The following is a 19349-nucleotide window of genomic DNA, read 5'->3' as shown; positions in this document are numbered from 1 at the left end:
AAAGCAAGGCTTGTAGCGAAAGGGTTTACTCAGAAAGAAGGGATTGACTATGAGGAAACCTTCTCGCCGGTAGCCATGCTTAAGTCTATAAGGATTCTCTTATCCATTGCTGCTCATTATGATTATGAGATTTGGCAAATGGATGTCAAGACAGCTTTCCTTAATGGAAGTCTTGATGAGTGCATCTATATGATGCAACCAGACGGTTTTATGGAAAGTGGCAAAGAGCACATGTTGTGTAAGCTTAAAAGGTCCATTTATGGACTAAAACAGGCATCTAGGGCATGGAACACTTGTTTTGATAAGGCGATTAAAACTTTTGGTTTTGATCAGTGTCTTAACGAATCTTGTGTATACAAAAAGTGGGATGGGGACAAAGTGGCATTTTTGATCTTATATGTAGATGACATACTGCTCATAGGAAATAATGTGGGCATGTTGAATTCAGTTAAGCAGTGGTTGTCCACACATTTTGATATGAAAGATTTGGGAGAAGCGGCTCATATCCTTGGGATCAAACTCTTGCGAGATCGCAAGAAAAGGATATTAGGCTTGTCCCAAGGTCTTTATATTGATACAATACTCTCCAGGTTTAGCATGCATGATTCCAAGAAAGGATTCCTTCCTTTCAGACATGGAATTTCTCTATCTAAAGATCAGTCTCCTAAGACTGATGAAGAGATAGAAAAGATGAAGGCGGTCCCTTATGCATCAGCTGTGGGGAGCCTCATGTATGCTATGTTATGCACTAGGCCTGATATCTGCTTTGCCGTTGGCGTTGTTAGCAGATTTCAGTCTAATCCTGGGAAAGAGCATTGGACGGCGGTTAAACATATAATCAAGTACCTGAAAAGGACTAGGGATTACATGTTGATCTACCAATCGGATGACCTGGTACCTATTGGGTATACTGATTCGGATTTCCAATCAGACAGAGATTCTAGAAAGTCTACCTCAGGTAATGTGTTTACTCTTGGAGGTGGAGCCATAAGTTGGAGGAGTATCAAGCAAACTTGTGTTGCTGATTCCACCATGGAAGCCGAATATGTGGCAGCCTCTGAGGCAGCCAAAGAGGCAGTTTGGCTCGGTAACTTCCTGAGAGAGTTGGGTGTGGTTCCTTCGATTCAAGCACCAATTACGCTTTACTGTGATAATAGTGGTGCGGTTGCAAATTCAAAGGAGCCACGAAGCCATAAGAGGGCAAAGCACATTGAGCGTAAATATCATTTAATTCGTGATATAGTGCAGAGAGGGGATGTAGTGGTCACCAAGATTGCGTCAGAGAACAACTTGGCAGATCCGTTTACTAAGAGCTTACCACAGAAGACTTTTGATAAGCATGTAGAAGGAATGGGTGTCAAAATTGTAGACGCATGGTTATTAGTCTAAGTGGGAGATTGTTAGAATATACTATAAGCCATGCGTATTGTTATAGTATTCTTTATGAACAATTATTTATTTACTTGTTTAAATTCAATAAAGTTTCATTTTAAATAGATCATGTGTTGGTTTGTGCGTCCATTGCTTACATAGTAGATGATTTAGTGTATAGAGTTTAGCTTATACACGGAAGATTAAATCATCGGTTCTTGTAAGACATAAAAGTTAATGTTCACAATCTAATGATGGAATTGGACAAATCATCGGAATGATTGTAGCACAAGATTAAGTATAATTTATCTTGATTATGGGAATGGTTTAATTCCAACTTCTTGTGCTAGTACATTTTGTATGTATTGAACGGATCAAGTAGAGATGAGTATTTTATACTGACTTTATAAAATAATTTCTCTAGTCCATTTAATGTACTTATACTCTTAATCCTGATATAATTATTATTAGCTGTGTATGTCACTTGTTGTTTTGATTTATTAAAAGGCGAGATTCTTTCGCGAGTCAATAAGCCTGGTAAATTGGATGACAATGATATACATTGGCGAAGTAATAATTAGTTGATGGAATCCATGTCTCAATTTTGAGATTGATGATACTCCTTTATGAAAGCTTATAAGTTTTCATGTGTAAACCCGGCCGGTGGATTTTGTATCCGACACATGAAATAAGTTAAGTGTAAGTCTAAAGGAAGTAATCAATAAATTAAATAGTCAGTAATTTAATTTGATTGATTAGTATCTGAATCTTAACATGGGGAGTTAAATAAGGTTTTATGGAAGAATTTCGAAATTGAACTAAGGAGTGCAATTACGAATTTTTAGTGGAATAATTCGTAATTTATTATGATGGAAATTAGTTTCAGAATTTCGAAATTAATATCATAATAGGAAGCCTTGTTAATTAAATTCTGTGGTCCCTACTGTGCCTAAATAATAGAAAATAGTGGAAACTGTTACTTAGTGGGAAAGAAAACGTGGAAACCGTCCCTTAGTGGGAGAAGGAAACCTAACAGGTTTTGAAAACGGTTTTGACCTAAAAAACGCAGCTATATATATGGATATAAGGGCTGGACGTTTTTGACATGATTCTGACTGCGGTTTCTACTAGAATTTTGCCCACCCAAAATTTTTTTTTTTGGTTATTGTTTGGGTAACACAGTAGAAGACTGTAGAAATCTGCTAGTGTGTTTTCAACTGAGGAACTGGAGAACGACCTAGATTTGTTGTGTTTACGCTTCAAGAGGTAATCCTAAAATCTCCATACATGTTAGTTGTTTAGATTACACGTGAATAAGATTCTGTTATTGCTTCCGCTGTGGTATATATTCCATCAATTGGTATCAGAGCTTACTCACGTCTAATTAAATAATTAGGATAAACCATAACCCCCCCCCCCCCCTTTATCCTAATACTTTTTCTACCCTTTTATCCTAATAATAATTTTGCCCCTTCTGCTGCTATGACCCTTAAAACTGCTCTGGTTTATTTTAGAAATTTTTTTTTCCCCACTCACAAAACTGTAACATTTTTTCAAGTGAAATACATGTCCAAACATAATTTTAAATTCCAAATACCATTTTCAACTTAACTTCAAATACTACTTTTTTCCAAAATTACAATTTTTATGTCCAAACGCCTACTTAGATATTCCGTGATGATGCCTGGAAATGTGAAGAATGAAAATTTTGGCCGGGCAGTATATTTGCATGTGTACCCATATTTGGAGCTGAAAATAATTGATTCAATTAAACCAACATAACACATACTAAATAGGCCCTACTTTCGAACAAGTTCAAAATTGTTATGTATTGAAAATTAGGATAAGAAATAGACCTTGAGAATTAGGATAAGTATATAGAGCATCCCCAGTAGCATCAGAGAAGCATTTAAGAAAAGGGTAATTGGAATCGAGGGCTACAATATTATGTGAATGGGCATCAACTATTTCCACACTATCCACTGCTCTTTTCAGCTCTATAAGCTTATTTTTATCATCTTCATGTTCAAACTGTCAATTCACACTATCAGTTAGTTCTCTACTAAAACAAATGCAGATAAATTTTTATGGATTTTCACTTATATTCACCACTGTTTGACTGATTCTCCGCGTGCCTGCAATTGATTACATTGTTTCTGTTTGTTTGGATAGGCTTAAAAATCGTACTATTATTATTACATATGAGTGTATATGGAAATAAAATGGTTGTTAGGTCAAATTTTCTCAATATATCCTTAAAAGTTTTTGTGGTGATGACTACTTCAACTTAGGGAGCTCTGCCTTACATTGCGCAAAGTTAGCTAGACGAGGTGTCAAGTTAGTAGAGGCAGATCTTAGGATTTTATAGTAAATCCCAAGCTTTTATTTCTATCTTGGTGGATTAGTGTGTGTCTATATAAAATATAAAATATATTTATATATGTATTGTTAAGCCAATGCTGAGATCGGGCCCAAGCCTAATACTAAAAATTAAATGGATAATCATTGGATTTACTATTTACAGTTCTGGACGGTATAAATAAATTAGGAAATTTTACCTCCTGTAGTAAAGGTATACACCCTATTTATTATAAACCAAAATCATTTTAAAATATTATTTTCTATAGCTACCTTTTATATTTTATAGCAAAATAAGTATTTATGGTATATACTACCATTGAGGCATGAAATATGCCATTTATGTTTTCCCTCTCTCTTAGATAGCTGGACATACCTATTTTTAAGGTGATTGTTGTTACTGTATTCATGAATACATGCGCATACACCTGGATTGCCCTGATTTTAGGCTCTTTTTACTGCTGTATTCATGAATACAACAACACGAATACATGTGAATACATGCATGTACAACTGGACTGCCCTGATTTTAGGTGCTTTTTGCTGTTGTATTCATGAATACATGGCGCGAATACATGTGAATACATGCGCGTACAACTCGACTGCCTGATTTTAGGTGCTTTTTGATCATGCCCAACTATGCCTTATAAAAAGGACAAGCGGTCGTTGCAAATATAATCCGAGTATTTAGCCCAGAGTCGAATCCCACAGGGAATTGACCGACCAATTACTTTTGTCAGACTCACTGAATTCTTCGTAATCAACTCCCAGATATTTGAATAACAATTGATGATGTTTTTACTAACTATAACTAAATAAAGTTAAGTAAACTAAAAGCTAACTATGACTGAGTTGTAAACAAATAAGAGAAGGATCTAAGGTTGTGATTTCCCCTATTGATGGAATCCCTTCCTGTTATGTTTCTCATAGATTTTCCTAATCGTCTCTATCAACCATGAGCACTCTTACTACCGTAAATTTTTCCCGAGTAATTATGACAATTTACTAGATGCACTCTCCCGAGTTACGCTGGCTGGCTTTTCGTACAACTCACTTAGATCACACCAAGATTTTGTTATCCTTAATCCCACGTTTAAACCCTCGGTTATTGATTCCTTATATACTTTGGGAGTGGTGTTGTTCAACAACTACCTAGATATGCAGTCTCTCCCAAGTAATACATATTAAATAGGCACAGCTAATTGCGAATCCTATCAATTAACTACAACAAGAACATAGTTGAACAAATAGAGATTAAACTGGGCAAACTATATTAACACAACAAGAAGTTTATCCCTCAACAGGTTCCATCAAAACCCTAGACTAAATAATTAGCTACTCATAGTAAAGCAAGATAAAATCCTAAAATTATTCATAATTTTCAAATAATGATAACAAGAAGAAGATTGAAAAACTCTAATGGTGTCTTGATCTTCTCACACTTATTCTTGACTCCAAGGATAAGTTTCCCACGATTTACATTTAAGTCCCTAAATTTCTAGGCAATTACAAAGTCGATCGCAGCCACGGCAGAACGCGACGCGACCACGGTGAAATGCATCAGTTCTGCCTCACTCGTTTGGCTTACCGCTTTCCAGCTGCGGTCACGGTAGCCTCTTGTCCAGTCATCCTTTGCATTTTTCTTGCTTATTTTCATTTGGGTTCTTCTTGATTGGCCTTATATCCATATTATTGATTCCAAAACACACCATAGTCTCTTCCTAACATGGATTAGTTCCTGCAAAGCAAAAGAACACTAATTAGAGTATTTTGTTATCATTTTGCATTTAAAATAACAATAAAGTATGGTTCATTTAGAGTGTAAATAGAGTCTATATAGCCTACTATCAACATCCCACACTTAAACCGTTGCTAGTCCTCGAGCAACAAGCCACACTCTATAGGCCTAATCATCACAGGATACCTCCCCTACTCTTTACACCAAGAATACTTCACACGAGTAGACTACTTCAGTGCAACCTCCTCGCCTCAAGAGTGGACTCCTTTCTAGCCACGCAATACCCCTAAACAACTCTCCTATTCTCAGTTAGAGGTCCAGGCTTACATTCCCTTCATGAATCATGTGCCTACTCACTACAAAAGAGGCTTATATCATTTACAAACCACATACTAAGGAACTCGAATACAACATTTCACTCACCCTCAGAAACAAATTCTTATGCCACAAACAACGCAACATGGGCTTGCCCGTAGTGTAATACTCGACTATAATCGAGCTCATTCGGTCTAGAATCAAATAGGACTTTATTTGGTTGTAATGTTGGCTGCAGGATGGGTAGGATACATATGGGTATAGTGACTACAGGTCCCTAAGCACTCCACTACATTGTGTACTTTTAAGCTCTTAACTTTGTCACACCTTTGTTCCACCATTACATTATTGTGTTACCCCCTTATTTTTTTAGCACACTTTTTCTTTTAATAGCTACCACCAATTTGAGACTTTTTTTTTGGTGGCCTCTAATATTGTTTATCACCCAATGCACTTTTTTCTTTTCATGTTCTCTTAGTTCCACTTAACAACCCAACCAACCACCCCTCACTTATATTTTTCCATATCCATTACACTTAGAGTGATTTTAAGAGGTGGTAGGGATCAACAAGATAGGCTATTTAAACTTGGATTAGGCTTGTAATGTGGTCGCCAAGGAAAATAGGCTTACAGTCTCAACGGGGTTGACTAAGGTATATACAAATAGGTGGGAGCAAGCATACATAGAAAGGTTAAGCAAAGAAATGCCTATATCACTTTCCAGACCAAACGAAACTACCATTTCGCTTTGTACACACACAGGGCAAGTTCTAGGCATTGAATATTAACACAGAATACACAAAGCCTCACTCACACATGACACATGACTCAATTCAGCTAGGATCATCAGACACTCTGCTCTAAGTACTTGAACCATTCAGGAACACACAATTTAAGGCCTTATTTGAGTCAACTAAAAAGTCTAAGTGTCACACTAAAGCAGTCTTTATTCAAGGTACTATATAGTTAAGGGTCCCTATTTCATTTTTGTTTCTCGCCCAAGACTTCCTAAACTAAAAGAAAAAAAACTAACTACACCCGGTTCAAATGGAAACCCTTGGAAAAGAACCGCGGTTTAAAGAAAAACCAAGGGGGAGTTGATACACTACCTAACAAATGAAAATCATTTTTTTGTTCGACTTAAGTCCCTCAATAGACCCATCGAGAGGTGTCCGTCTTCGGGCCAAGTTGCATTTAATTAACATCAACCAAAAACACCCAACAACAACACCACCAAAAATATTTATACAATTATACAACAACAACCATCCCCCACCGCACACTTAAAGATTTCGCATGTCCCCATGTCAAAGAATTTAAAGCAGAGTAAGGTAAGGGGACTTCCCTGGTGCTCAGTCCTGATCAGAGACGGTGCTAGGATTGAGGTGACATGCTCGTCCTAGTGCTCGAAGCCAACCCATGATCTTTTTCTCCGACCTATCATGTTGAGTAGTCAAATTGTCAACTCTAGTACCCAGGTCAGTGGTTGAAGTGCGTAGGCCAGCCATTTCTTGCTCTAGGGCTGTCATGCGGGTACTTCAGCAAGCTTATAATGGGCTCGCCTCTTCAGCACTCGGCTGCGGTGGGGCAACAACTTCCTCAGCATCCTCATCATCATCAACCACACTACTGGCTCTCTCCCAAGTGTGATTTTGCTAGCCCTAAATGGGGCTTTCAATTGCAACTTCCCATATACTATGGGATTTTCAGGAATTCGTGCAGCACGACACAACTTGGTGACCAGAGATAGGAAGTAAAACCCTTTGAGTACTTCCGCGGAGCAAATGAACATTTCATCATGAAGGAGCTTGGCCCCATCAAAATCATGGTGGGTCATAAAATAGCAAATAATTGCTACTCTTGGCCCGTTTACATCTGTAGTGTTGCTGGAGGGCAACAAACGACTGTTGATGATTGTGAGCCAACACTTACCTTCCCAAGTGAGAGATTGGGAGTTTAGGGTAATTCGGTGCTTTATCCATATTGGCTCTTGGTCAGCCACACAAATTGCTTCAAGAATTGGTGCCCACCAGATAGTCGAGCGGTGATAAGCATGGTAATAATCCATCCCTCCAGTGAATACCGACAGCCTGTACACTCGGCAGATGGCCTCAAGCAATGCATTCACTGGGTGTTTCATACTTTGACCACCCTATCAACATGCTCCGGGCAGTTCGCGTAAAACTCCCTTACCATCAGTACATTTGCCTCTTCTGGTTCATCAAAGAAGATGTCCAACTGACACCTCCTCAACTCTTCAAAGATACATGGGCATTCCGCTTGCAAGGCATTCCTGTCAATGTGTACTTTAGGTAACAACTTCTTGAATGCCTTGGCGTTAAAACTATCCTGAGCTACTTTCGAAACAAACCTAGTGCGGTCAAACTGTTCCGCACTAGCCTGACCCCGAGCTCTAGATGAACCTCCAAGTCCATTAGCGGAGGACCGTGTGGTACGTATCTTCTTGGACTGATGCATTGTACCTGACAAAATAAAGGCTCCTATTAGTGAGGGTTTGAGTTGTGTGAACCCTGGGTGGTTACTCAGACTTCACCACCACCATGGTCACATTAGCCATTACAGCTCCATTGGGGCAATTTCACAAACACCTTGTGAGCATGGTCTCTAATCTAACACACCTAGCCCTATGGAAGCATAAACTCTCCTCCCAAATCAACCATTCTCACTTCAGCACTCCACCCTACCACAATTAACTTTACACAACAATACCACGCTCTTCTCTACAATATTATGCACATAACCCACTAAAAAGAAGAAAAGAAAATCAAAAAAATCTAATTATAAATATTACACCAATTCAAACATGAAAATTGCAAAATAGAGAATTACAAGAAGGGAGATGGAAGGTTTGACATACCTGGGTCTTGTAGAAGTTGAGATTGATGGGAGATGGGGTCTTGTAGAAGTGTGTGTGTGTGGGGGGGGGGGGGGGGCGAGAAGTGGGTTGAGGATAGATGGAGAGAAGATGAAGAAGAAAGGGGGTTAGGGTTTGAAGAGTAAGAGTAAGAGAGAAGTGAGGGAATTAGGGGGGGTGGTGGTGGTGGATGTTTTTTAGTGTTTAAGAGGAAAAAGAAAAAAAAAATAATTTTTTTTTAAACACAACTTACCTGGGCGACAGACTTGTCGCGAATCACTGCGGTCCCACTGTGGCCGCGGTGAATAAGGGGGCAAAACAGACTTGACGCAAATCACCGCGGTCGTGCCGCGGTCCCACCGCGTTCGTGCCACGGTCCCACCGCATTCGCGGTGGATCGAGCAATCCCAAGTAGAATACTCTTCATTTACTGCGGTCGTGGTCACGATCCTTTTTTTTATAAGAGTGTTCGCTTCCTACACATCTGGTACAACATCAAACAAAAGAAAAAGAAACAAAAGAAAACATGGGTTGCCTCCCACGCAGTGCCTGATTTAACGTCACGACACGACATAGATGAACGCATTTAAGGCTCGCTCGACCTCTGAGGTTCAGTCAGATGGATCATTGACACTTCCTTGGTTTCATCCATGCCACATATGGTTTCAATCTTTGCCCATTGACTCTAAATGTGTGGGAATATTTTTCTGAGGCAATCTCTATGGCACCTGAAGGGAGCACTTCGACCACCCAAAATGGTCCAGACCATCGTGACTTATCTTGAGTTATAAAGTAGCACCATGTCTCCGGGATTGAAATTTCGCTCAACAATGTTCTTGTGTGCAACCTCTTCATTCTCTCCTTGTATAACCTCGTGCTCTCGAAAGCAAGAAATCGGAACTTGTCTAGCTCATGCAATTCTGTGACTCTATTAGTTCCCCCAGCCTCAATGTCCAGATTTAGCTATTTCATTTGCCCACCAAGCTCTATGTTCTAGTTCCACTGGCAAGTGACAGGCCTTCCCGAACACTAACTTGTATGGTGACATACCAATTGGTGTTTTGAAAGCGATTTTTAGGCCAGAGTGCATCATCTATGCTTTTTCGCCCAATAAGTTCTTGTAGTGTTCACAGTCTTGGTCAGCATACTCGACTTGTCCACTGGTTGAGGGTGATATGGGGTTGCCACCTTGTGGCACACATCGTACCTTGCTAGCAATTTCTCGAAGGCCCGATTGCAGAAGTGAGTGCCTCTGTCACTAATAATAGCTCTCGGGGTCCCAAAACGGGTGAATATATTCTTCTTCAGAAACCCCACCACCACCCTTGCATCATTGGTGGGGAATGCTGCAGCTTCCACCCATTTGGACACGTAATCCACAACAACAAGTATGTACTTATTGCCAAAAGAGCTGACAAAGGGGCCCATGAAGTCTATCTCCCATATATCGAACGCTTCAACCTCTTGCATTGGGTTCATGGGCATCTCATGGCGACGGGAGATGTTCTCAGTTCGCTGACATTCATCACAGCCCTTCACCCATTAATGTGCATCCTTAAACATGGCCAGTAGAACCCGGCTTCTAGAACTTTTGTTGCCGTCTTGACTCCTCCAAAATGTCCGCCATATGCCGATGCGTGACATGCCTGTAAAATAGAAGATTGTTCTATCTCGGGGACACACTTCCGGATCATATTGTCAAGACAAATTCTAAACAGATAAGGTTCATCCCAGTAATACATGCGGCAATCACGGTAAAACTTTTTCTTTTGCATAGAGGAAAGGTCATTGGGAACTGTCACAACCCAAACCGACGGGCCACGATGAGCACTCGGTACCTTACTCAACTGAGTACCAACATAACTTATCTTTCTTATTACATTATCATATACACGTGACATACAGGCCTAATAGGCCAACATGGTTATTTATAAACTAGAAACATAGGCTGACAAGGCTGTATAATCTCTCACGTATACGATATATGTCTACAAGCCTCTAAGAGTACATAAATATCATAAAGGTCGGGATAGAGTCCCGCCATACCAAACAATACACGGCTAAATCATACTAACCAAACAAGCAACTCCGAAGCAAATGGAGCGCACCAACATCTTCCACTAAGATGATAACCTACTTGGAGGGCTCTTGACCTGTCTATTGGGACCTACAGGTATGAAACACAGCGTCCCCAAGCAAAAGGGACATCAGTACGAATAATGTACTGAGTATGTAAGCAACATAAATAAGTACATAAGAGACATGGAAGAAATATAGAGACATGACTCAACCTATAAGTCTGAATAACTTTGTAAATCATAAATTACTTTTAGCGTCATGCATATGAATGTCATGTCGTGCATAGGTACATGTTTCATAACATCATCAGCCTCTGAGGGCATCTTATCATATCATATCGGCCACTGTGGGCAAAATCATCATTGTATACCAGCTGATCAAGTGGTGGTGCGTATATAATGCCATAACCTTTCCCATATCCCATATACATATATATACATACATATATACGCGTATATAATGCCATCTGGTCATGGGTCAATGCATATGTATGAAATGTATGAAAAATATGGAATAATCTCAATATTCCTTTCGGATAAATTTTTCCAACTACGTATTATTCTGAGACCCACGAGCAGAAGATAATAATATTTTTCACTGGGAATCAAGAATATAGACATCCCTACTATTTCTATGAATAGGTAATTTATGAAAACTGTGTGTTTTCTCGTTTCAATATCATATGGACCATGCCAAAAGAAAGAAGGGATAGCCTTAACATACCTGAACCGATTCCCTTTAGAAATATTGCACCATACTCTCTTACAATTGCAAAATCTTATGTTGATTATGAAATCTCAATCCAAAAATGGATATTCCAAGTCAAATCCCTTCTAACTCATAGTAAAAATTTTCTCTTTCCCCCCTTTTTTCCCATTCATTGCCACAATTCAAAGCTTCTCTGAAGCTTACGTTATTTGCATAAAATATCAGCTCCCCATATCATTTTGTCTCTATCAATAGCAGTGGTCTTAACTTAAAATAGCTTGAAAAACTGATAAATCTTATAAACTTTATACTCAACTTAAAGAAGCACTATAATCTCTAATACAAAATATGTTGAATTAAAGTTGCAGACATATACTCCTTCCCCAAATCACCTCTTAATCAATATAATGGGTCCAAATATTCCTTCATGCTTCCGCTGTTAATAACTTCTCCAAAAGTTCCCCTTTGAGTTGGTATTTTATCCCTTATAAAATATGAGACCTCTTAGCAAATATGAGACCTAATGTACTTATAGCCTTGAATCCTTAAATCTTTGCCACATAATTCATAAGTTTTAAGAGTCATCAAGCTTGGGGTGGCTTGTTGCCATGTTAGGGGCTTGGAGATAATTATAAATTTTTATCCACTTATTAGTTAACCAGGTAATATTTCGTTACCCGGTAATTAATCTATTACCCGCATAATTTAAAAATTATCCCAAATTACTTAAAATTCTATTTATTACTAAAAATACTTCATATATACTTTATATATTATACTACCGTGGTTATATGGTACCTTGCATGGTACTAGTCCATAAATACTGCATATTTTAGCTTCGGGCCATATTTTACCCCAAAATACCAAACTTGGACGAAAATTCATTTTCTCCGACTTGCTTCCCTTCTCACCTTCACAAATTTATTCATTAATTACAATTCTTATATTCTCCAAATAATCTTTTCCTTGGACTGATGTCGATTACCTTTCAACAAATTTCAACGCACAATACTTCAGGGTGCAATATTATCGTAACTTAATACTGCGGAGCGTGATATCACCGTAATGTAATACTGCAAGGCTTAACATCGACGTAATACTGCGAGGCGTAACATTATTCCCCCCTTTGGAACATTCGTCCTCGAATGTTAACTGATGCATTTATCATTTTCATAACTTATATCTTCTGAATACTTTAGAACTTCCCTTGCCATCTAGGCGATTGTTCTGTGAATGAGTCCAAAGTTCAGGGCATTCCCTCTTAGGCCTCCTTCTCACACCACAACTTGTAATCGGAATCCTTCCAATCTTGTAATTGTTGCTACCTTTCATCATGCAGCCTGTATAATTTTGACCTTGTAAGTGTGCCCAATCTCTAGGCTTCATATGTAGAGCTTGATAAGGTGTCCCTTTGGGCATATATGAGTATATTGAAGTTTTTCTTGGTAATTTGTTGAATTTACGAATATTGCTATGTTTCATCGCATAGGTCCGTTTAGCCATCCATATGAATTTTCTACCATAACTCTTACTTTAATTTATCGTTGCTGAGGTCTGCTACTAAATCCCGGCTTACTCTCGTTGCTTATTCCATATGTATAAATTTAAGTCCTTTAATGCTTCCTCATTACTTCTCATCTTTAAAATGACGGCCTAATCTCATCTCATACTTTGTGACTTTGTCCATCCAGTGTTGATTCACCTTAATATTGATCTACAATATACCACTGATAACTTGAAACTTCTTACATAATACTTTTCCCCTAGGACTTACGTTACCTCAAGGAATATTCGAAGTGATTCCCATAATCGTATTTCATAGTATCTCAATGTGATTCACCTTATGGGGGTATCCTAATTTCGTGCCGCCAGCAAAATCTTTTCTCCTTCTTTTTTTTTCCAAATCATTATTCAAACGAAGGCCCAAACGTCATTCTTTATCTATCACAATTATACCCTTATTTTATTACCAGGTCAGCATTTCATTCCTTCTAAGTGCTATTAATCTTAGACTCCTTTGAGTTCATTAAGGCTATAGTGAGCTTTGTATAACATAGAGAAACTGTCTGCTCTACCATACTTTAGCTTGCGACCTATCCATATCCATTTATAAACTTTCCTTCAAATTGCTTGCACCATAGATTTCCTTATGTTATTCTGGAATGTCAAGCGAAACATCACATCGTCTCCAACTTTTCTCTATTCTCTTAACTAGATCTCTTAGTACTTAGAAACCATAGGCTGGAAGACATGCCGCCGACGATACCGCTATCATTCCCGGTTATTGGATCCCTGTGCTTATAGCCTTCTATCTGAAGTATGGACTATTCACGATCTTCTGCCTTTGAATATCTCGTATGTTGTTCACCTTTACCTTACTTACCTTAAAATCTCGCATCGTATCTTCTATCTCTTTCCTGACCTCCCTTCCACATAGGTATAATTCACGTCCATAACTTGAAACTCTATTATAATTCTTACACCTCTGGTGCATACACAATCCGGTGGGAGCTTCGTACTGACTTCTTATGAGGCTGGTACTCTTCAGTTGGCTTCATCATAGAGCTATTATAAAATATGGCTACTGTACTATCTTTCTTATACCTCTGCTACTTAAGAGTGATCTTGAGATCTATAATTCTCTTGGTCTTTCCTGTTTTGCTTAGTCGATGTAACTCTTTAGTCTCCTCTTCTTTCTGATCGGCCTCTATGTAGGCTTAACATATCTTCCGACTTGCGGCTCCTAGTATTAGTTATTACTTTAGCCTTTCATAGGCACTGAGGGATATTTATGATAAAATCCTTTAACAATCCAATCCTTCATCTATGACATGGGCTCAATTCTTTTAACGTATACCAGAATCTTCTACGGCTATATATGATGCAGGTATAAAACTCCAAACTCTTAAGTGCATTCATAATGTCACCAACTCGGGATCATTGATCGAATAGTTTCTTTCGTTCCTTCTTAGCTTTCTTCAAAGTAAGCTTGTACCTTTCCTGGTCTTTTTGCCCCTTTGTTGCATGCATACTTAGCTTATCTTAGTTCCCACGCATGCTAGAGTTTTCATGCAACTCATATGACATTCGAATATTACTTTTTATTTTTCTTCCCGTTCATTATCCATAGTAGGGTCCACTTTCCTTTAGAGTGCTTACAATGTTGTTGCTAGATAGTTGTTACATGACCATTTCCTCTTTAGGTCGTTGTGCTTAGGTTGAAACCTTCTTTCTTATCTCCTAAGAAAGTTTTTTGTTATAGTACGTAGGGAGAACCCTTGACTCTCGTAAAGCTATGAGCTTATTACGGACCTTTTTGATGTCCTTACTTGAATATAGTCATCTGTAGTTACTTACTTCCATGTCCTTGTGATTGTATGGTTGCTTCTGAATTGATATTTTGACTGCCTTCCTAGTGACACTTTCTTTTATCCCCGTAACACTCATACGGTACCTTTAACTACCCCGACTCTTGTTTGAATATATCTCAAGTATTATAATGATATTCTTTGAGGCTGAATTCTTCATGTTGGGTTCTAGTATGTTTATCTTACATGATCTGATGACTAGTCTATAACCTCCTATTTAGCCATAACTGGGATCTTCCTAACCACTAACTACTCATTGGCCCATTCTTATATCAATATTCCTCGTAATCTTTCTTGGGTTATTTCCTTGGTCTTAACTTACGTCGCGCACTGGATCCTCAATTATCAATAACATCTTGGCGGGAACCCTTAGTTCTTCTCCTTGACATGCGTTTGCATAACGTTCTGGAATCGTAGCATATCTGTAGAATTTGGATAAGTGCAATCTCATCCCTTTCTCATTTTTTATCGCATTCTTCCTTTTATCATTCCATATTCCCCCCTTTAGGGGAGTACTAAGAGGTGGAGATACAATGACCTACCTATAAATATTTTAACTCTTCATCTTTGGCATCCTTTCACATTATCGATGGCCGTTACTCACCTTGCGGTAATCCTTATGTACCAAGGATGACAAATTTCCTTACTCGCGAGGGTAACACTAAGGTAACTGGTACATACAATCCCTTAAGCTTTTGCTAACATTGCTTGATTTAGGGAGGCGTCTTTCTGAATGACCATTCTTTAAATTTCTCATGAATTTTCTTCTGTTGTCCGTCCTATTATTTCCAGACCACGATCTGAAATTCTCATGATGCTGACTATTATCAAATCATTCAGTCCCTAATTCATATTTAGCTTATCTTGTTCACCAGTCCATATTAATTTCTATTACTCTGAGGGTCTAACTTTTCCTCTTGGTAATCACACTAGAGTTGCGAACTTATTTCTCGAAATGAAGATATGACTTTATGGCCTATATTCTTTTGTTGACTTAAGGCCCATCACCTTTCATCTCTTTCTTCATTTGACTATAGGTTCTGTAACACTCTACCGTTATCATCCATGTATCACACCTTATTCATAATGCTTCCTTATCTCTCTTCTCATTACTCTGCTATTATTTTTGTATATCCTTTTTCTTGTGAAAACTTCAATACGACATTTTTTTGCTTTTAGCTTCCCTTTGCTCCATCCAATGGCTCTTCAAGTTGCTTAACATTCTCGCTTTACTAGGGACGCTAGCCACACTAAGGTAATATTTAGCCCTTCAAGGCTTATAGTGCATATCTTTGTAGTACTCATATCTGGTTGCACTATTTTATAGTGCACCATCTAGGTGTCTCATAGAGAGATCTATTAGCACATTTGCAATATCCTTCGGAAATGTCAACTGACGCAATTAATTCATCCATCATATCTTCTTATACTACTTTTGTTAACCCTCATAGGGCATATCTGGAAGGGGTGCGACCAATTGTATATACCTCCGTTACTATTGAATATAACTCAAAAAGCTTATATTCCTCTACCTCAATTATAAACATTAACCTTCATTAACTGGGTACCTCGTACCCTTTTTCACCTTGCTCCTTTTACTTGCTGAAACTTGTACTTATATTATTAATCTCTCATTGTCCTTTACCATAAAAATGGATAGGCATTCCTGCCTTAAGGCTTCTTATCAGGAAGCTTACACCTTTCAGTACACCCATGATCTGCTAAAGACCTCATATTTACTTATCGTAGGCATCATACAAAAATTCAATTCCCTGACTCAGCTCTTCCACAACTATCTTTCTCTCCAACCTTCTTTCCAAATGCATGCATCGTATTATTATGAATAAGATAGATTTTCGGAATTTGAATTCTTATAAGTGAGCTCTACCACACGATCTAGAGTAAGAAGAATGAGTGACAATCCTAAATGCCCTGTAACCTCTTGCTTATAAGTGTGGTGCACGACACACCCATAAACAAGACTCTACTAGACACGTCTTGTACACTTCCTAGGACATAACTGCTCTGATACCACTTTTGTCACGACCTAAACCGATGGGCTGCGATGGGCACCCGGTAACTTACTCAACCGAGTACCAACGTAACGTATCTATATTATTATATTATCATATACACATGACATACGGGCCTAATAGGCCAACATGGTTATTTATAAACTCGAAACATAGGCCGGCAAGGCCGTACAATCTTTCACGTATAAGACATATGTCTACAAGCCTCTAAGAGTACATAAATGCCATAAAGGTCGGGATAGAGTCCCGCCATACCAAACAATACACGGCTAAATCATACTAACCAAACAAGCAACTCCGAAGCAAATGGAGCACACCAACATCTTCCGCTGAGCTGATAGCCTACTTGGAGGGCTCTCGACCGGTCTATCGGGACCTGCGGGCATGAAATGCAGCTTCCCCAAGCAAAAGGGACGTCAATATGAATAATGTACCGAGTATGTAAGGCACATAAATAAGTACATAAAAGACATGGAAGAAATATAGAGTACATGACTCAACCTGTAAGTCTGAATAACTTTGTAAAGCATAAATTACTTTTAGCATCATGCATATGCATATGAATGTCATGTCGTGCATAGGTACATGTTTCATAACATCATCAGCCTTTGAGGGCATCCCATCATATCATATCGGACACTGTGGGCAAAATCATCATCGTATACCAGCTGATCAGGTGGTGGTGCGTATATAACGCTATAACCTTTCTCATATCCCATATACATATATATACATACATATATACGCGTATATAACGTCATCTAGTCATGGGTCAATGCACATGTATGAAATGCATGAAAAATATGGAATAATTTCAATATTCCTTCCAGATAAATTTTTCCAACTGCGTATTATTCTGAGACCCATGAGCAGAAGATAATAATATTTTTCATGGGGAATCAAGAATATAGACACCCCTACTATTTCTATGAATAGAGTAATTTATGGAAACTATGTGTTTGCTCGTTTCTTCAATATCATATGGACCATGCCAAAAGAAAGAATGGATAACCTTAACATACCTGAACCGATTCCCTTGAGAAAGATTGCACCATACTCCCTTACAATTGCAAAATCTTATGTTGCTTATGAAATCTCAATCCAAAAATGGATATTCCAAGTCATCCCTTCTAACTCGTAGTAAAAGTTTTCTTTTTCCCCCTTTTCTCATTCATTGCCACAATTCAAAGCTTCTCTGAAGCTTACGTTATTTGCATAAAATTTCAGCTCCCTATATCATTTTGTCTCCATCAATAGCAGTGGTCTTAACTTAAAATAGCTTGAGAAACTGATGAATCTTATAAACTTTATACTCAACTTAAAGAAGCACTATAATCTCTAATATAAAATATGTTGAATTAAAGTTGCAGACATATACTCCTTCCCCAAATCGCTTCTTAATCAACGTAATGGGTCAAAATATCCCTTCATGATTCCGTCGTTAATAACTTCTCCAAAGGTTCCCCTTTGAGTTGGTATTTTATCCCTTATAAAATATGAGACCTCTTAGCAAATATGAGACCTAAAGTACTTATAGCCTTGAATCCTTAAATCTTTGCCACATAATTCATAAGTTTTAAGACTCATCAAGCTTGGGGTGGCTTGTTGCCATGTTAGGGGCTTGGAGATAATTATAAATTTTTATCCACTTATTAGTTAATCGGGTAATGTTTCGTTACCCGATAATTAATCTATTACCCGCACAATTTAAAAATTACCCCAAATTGCTTAAAATTCTATTTATTATTAAAATACTTCATATGTTATACTACCGTAGTCATATGGTACCTTTCATGGTACTAGTCCATAAATACTACGTATTTTAGCTCGGGCCGTATTTTACCCCAAAATGCCAAACTTGGACAAAAAGTCATTTTCTTCGACTTGCTTCCCTTCTCACCTTCATGAACTTATTCATCACTTACATCCTTATAATCTCCAAATAATCTTTTCCTTGGACTGATGTCGATTACCTTTCAACAAATTTTAACGCACAATACTACAGGGTGCAACATTGTCGTAACTTAATATTGCGGAGCGTGACATCACCGTAATGTAATACTGCAAGGCATAACATCAACGTAATACTGCGGGGCGTAACAGGAACTATACCGCTTGTCGGGTAATTTGCATAGTCTGCATACCATGGCACTTCCTCAAGGCTTATAGCGAGTAGCTGCTCGTCTAGAAATGTTCCAAAATATCCTTTACTTCAACTGATTTTTATCTCCTTTAAGTCGCGATAAATGATCAACGACCTAGTTTTCCGTGCCCTTACGGTCATGAATCTCTAGGTCGAACTCTTGCAGTAACAGCACCCAACAAATCAGGTGCGGTTTGGACTCCTTCTTTTCAATCAATTACCCGAGAGCAACATGATCAGTATATACAATTACCTTAGAGCCAATCAGGTATGATTTGAACTTGTCGAATGTGAAAAGCACAACAAGCATCTCCTTTTCAGTCACAGTGTAGTTCAGCTGGGCTCCACTCAACGTTCTAAT

General features: G+C 38.3%; 1 pseudogene; it reads right to left on the bottom strand.

Annotated features, from left to right (window-relative positions):
* Positions 1-8260, bottom strand: part of LOC104229292 (protein fluG-like) — a 55498-nt pseudogene extending 47238 nt beyond the window's left edge.
* Between the last annotated feature and the right edge of the window lie 11089 nt (positions 8261-19349).

This window comes from Nicotiana sylvestris, chromosome 2 (assembly GCF_000393655.2).
Source record: "Nicotiana sylvestris chromosome 2, ASM39365v2, whole genome shotgun sequence".
NCBI lineage: Eukaryota > Viridiplantae > Streptophyta > Magnoliopsida > Solanales > Solanaceae > Nicotiana > Nicotiana sylvestris.
This window is presented reverse-complemented; position numbering and strand designations above follow the sequence as displayed.